Raw genomic sequence first — 4,374 nt, 5'->3', positions numbered from 1 at the left:
CATGGGTCCTGGCATGGATCTCATGAAAGGGGTCACCCAAGTGAAAAGCCAAGCTTGCCCTGCTCACCTTCACAGTGTCATCTAGGAGAAAAGGAAGATACATTGGAATTACAGCAACAGCCTGTGGGTGGCATGAATGGCTAAGCACTTGAGTATTAACCAAAAGTGTAATGGTTCAAAGTCACTCAGATGCTCTTGGGAGGGAAGGTCTGATGATGTGCTTCTGAAACTTTAGAATCCTATGGAGTTTCGTTCTACTCTGACACACACAGACTTGCCAAGAGTTTGAATTGACTAGAAGACAAGTGTCTTGCTTGTTTGTTTTGTTTTTGGTTTTCAATTGTGGTAACAGTACATATTACCACTCTTACTCTGAGTTCTGAGTTGTCATTGTAACTCTATCCCCTGTATAGATGTTGAGGCAGAGGTTAAGGTGTGTGCACAAGGTTTTCAGATAGTTAAATCCTGAGTCCATCAAAGAATGCATTAGCCTTCCTGACTGGAAGAAATCATGGAAGTCATTTTAGGGACATGACCCTATGGAACCATCTATTTCTGGATACAAGTGAACCACATGATTGCATTTCTTTGGGTCTCCTAAATATGGCTTCATGGACATCAGATCTCCATTTTCAGATCACAGTCCCTCAAAGGACTTTTAAATCACAGACACACACATGCACACACCCATATACAAACACACACATCCCAAATCAAAACACTTACAAGAGACTCATCTTCTGTGTTTTGCTTATTTGTTTAAATATGTTTAATATGATGTTTAAATATGAGACTTATGACAAGATGCTGCAAAATGCTTGAGGGTAGAGTGCTCATTTTTCCCTTTGCACAAAGAAGGGGCACAGTACGAGTGTGTTCAATAAATAAATGAGTGCAGCTCTAGAGATGCCTACATCTGAAGCCCACACACAGGTGTAGTTTCCACCTGGACAGAAAAGAGCACTCCATGACAGTGATCCCGGTGCTAAAATGACCTTCTGGATTTTTGTGTTATATGAAGGCTGCTTGAGCTCTGTCCATGGGGATCTGTTTCTTTCCAGACCACCAGGACATCATTATACTACTGCTCTCTTCTTGTCTAGCTCAGGACTCCTGAGGACAATAGCATAATGAGTCTCCATGCATGATTTGGTAAGGATTATTTTTTAAGAAGCTTAGACTTCATTATAGACATTATCCTGCAAATTCTCCAAGCACCCAAAGACATATATTAATGTATTTATTCCTCTTTTTTCAAGTCCTACCCACAGAGGAAGGCATGACCTAAGAAGGGGTTTCATCTGGTGCCAGACTAGTGCCCAATTACATTTCAGTTCATTCTATCAACACAAATGACCACTGTGGACGGTCCACGGCTTGGCACAGGATTTTTCTAGCTGTTATTTTATAACCTTAATTTTCCAGAAGTGTTTACACTATCCACTGGATGGCTTTGCATGTGTATAGTTAGCACATCAGTAATTCTTGATTATACACCAATACTTTGCCACTTGTAATCAGGTTAAGTGTGAGTATCCTCTGTGTTAGATCAGTACAATAATATTTTGCTGAAACAAGCTCCCTAGCTGAGGCCATGTTTCCCTTCTCTGTGTCTTTTGCCCCTGACTCCTTGTCTTCCTTTCTTGTCAATATCATCATGTCAATCATTTCATTCTTAATATGAAGTCCTGCATTGGTCAGGGTTCCACCAGAGAAACAGAATCAGTAGGTGTTAACCACATCTACAAAATGCCTTCATAGCAACACTTAGAGTAGTGTTTAAAAAGAATAACTAGATAACACAACCTAGCCATTACATGACCCTTGCTTCAAATTGAACAATGGGTCTTAATTTCTATTAACCTCCCTTCACTGGGAGTCAACCACCAAGGAAAGACATGTTTCTTAGTAAAAATCATTTGGCTCCACTTTCATAGCCTGTGATCTTGTGACTAATAATGTTAACAGGTAACTCTTTATAAGGACATATTATTTGTAGGGACATTTTTTTTCCCTTTCTGTGGATTAATTCTTCTGATCCCAAAAACTGTACTAGAAAGCAGATGCTATTATTTTCCTATTTTCTTGAGGAAATAGGTACAGAATGCTAACCATCCCCCAAGCTGAATGCCCCAAACTGAAAAATAAGAATGATAACCAAAATGAACTAAGGTCAACCTAAGAGTATTTGCCAACACCAGGAATTGGGAGACACAAGTTCCATCTTCTGCAATTGTACTAAATGGCCAACGTCTGGTTTGGGCAATAGAAATAAGGGAACAGAAACTCCAATATAAGTAAGAATGTTAAAGCTTATATCCTCAGTGAATGGCTGGAGGTTTCAAAGAGGGTTGTATTTGTCTTCACGTGACAAGAACCAAGCCGTTGCAGCTGAACTGAATAAAGGCTCTCTTCCCTTCGGAAAGTAAGTCCAGAGTAGCAGTCTTGATCTGACTGCAGTATCCGTGAGAGATCGGGGCAACGCAGCTCTCCTCATACGTTTGCAAGAGGACATGCCCCCTAAAGTGTGCGTCTGTTCATCAAGAAAATGGTAACTTATGAGAAGTAGAATTCCATGTCACAGAATTCTACTAAAGTCATATTGGCCAGGAGTTTATATCATGGACTATCCTTAGCTGCAAGGGAGTCTCTAAGATGTAGTTCTTTAGATGCAGGACTATTTCTCAGATAAAATTCCTTATGTAAGGAAAAAGATAAGAATAAACATTAGATAGGCCAATATCAGTATCTGTCACAGGAATGAGTAAATATATATATATCGACAACGACAACAACATATATATATATATATGGGAGCTCTGGTAGCATAGTGGTTAAGGCAATTGACTGCTAACCAAAAGGCTAGCCATTCAAAATTCAAACCCACCAGCCACTCCTCGGAAGGAAAATGAGGCAATATACTTCCGTAGTGATACTGCTTCGGAAACCCAAGGAGGGGTCACTATAAGTCGGGTCTGACTTGATGGCACATAACAACAAATATATATATATGAAATATGCTTGTTTTTAAATGGAATCAGAGCTCCAGAAGAGAAACCATGTTTTAATTTTAAAATTTGTGAATATACCTTTGTCTTCAATAGTGTAACATTTCAAATTTGAATTCTTTCTAGTGCATATGAATCCAAACAATAAACTAATTAAAGAGGCACTAGGTTGACAGTACCTCTTCACTATGGGTCATTATGAGTTGGCACCCACTTGATGGCACCTAACAACAACAGGTTGACAGCAATCCCATGGAAATGATAGAACCAAATGGAAATCTCTCTGGAAAAAAGCACTGTCAGCCCCAGCCTTTCCTAAGTCTCAGGACTAGAATAACTGTACCACTCTTCCATGACTGTCCAGCACAGTACCACGGGCTGGGGCTTGTAAGAACAGAAATTTGAGTCTCACAGTTCTGGAGGCTAGGAATCTGAAATCAGGGTACTGGCCTTGTTGATTCCTTCTGAGGGTGGAGAGAACCTGTGCCAGGCCTCTGCCCTAGCTTCTGGTGATGGCTTTCTGTTCTTGGCTTTGTGATTTATGTCCTCAACGGTCCTTGACTTGGAGATCACTTCAATCTCTGCCTCCATTTTCATGCTGCTACTTTTTCTCTGTCTTCCTCTCTGTGTGTCATCTTTGTGAAAAGAACATCTCTCATGTTTCATTAGGACCCATCCAATTTCAGTACAATCTCACATCAAGTTATGTGGTAACATGTTAAAAACGCTACTTCCAAACATGGTTACATTCAGATATATTGCAGATTAGCATTCTAACATAACCTTTCGGGGGACAAAATTCAATCTATAACAATAAACCAGTATGAGTTTACAACCTAAAAATGTATGACAGACAAACAGATAATTACAATATAAGTGCAAATAAGCAGAGAAAGGAGTAAAGAAACTCAGATGGTTGAATTAGTATATATAATATAAAATACTATGTTTAAATTATTTAAATAAATAAAAGATCAATTTAAAAAGTGAAGAAAAAATATAATATAGAAAATATCCTATTTGGAAAAGTACCAAGAGTAACTACTAGAATTAAAAAAAAAAAGATTCAATGACTAAAATAGAAAAATAAACCTATTGGTTTTGATGCTTGTAGAATTAGACAATCACAACAGAATTAGACAGAACATAATTAGATATCATTGAAAAAAAAAAGTAGAAAAAAAGAGAATAGATTTGAAGAGTTCACCCAGCATACAGCCAAATAAGGAGGTGATGAAAATATAAAAGAAAGAGTAGATGGTATGGAGGTTAAAATGAAGAGGGCTGATGTACATCCAATAAGACTTTGATGTTTTTAGGTGCCATTAAGTTGGCTTTGACTCATACTGACCCTATGTGCAACAGA

The sequence above is a fragment of the Orycteropus afer genome, unplaced genomic scaffold (assembly GCF_000298275.1).
Source record: "Orycteropus afer afer isolate SDZICR_OR568_19922 unplaced genomic scaffold, OryAfe1.0 scaffold00316, whole genome shotgun sequence".
Lineage (NCBI taxonomy): Eukaryota > Metazoa > Chordata > Mammalia > Tubulidentata > Orycteropodidae > Orycteropus > Orycteropus afer.
Note: the sequence above shows the minus strand (reverse complement) of the source record.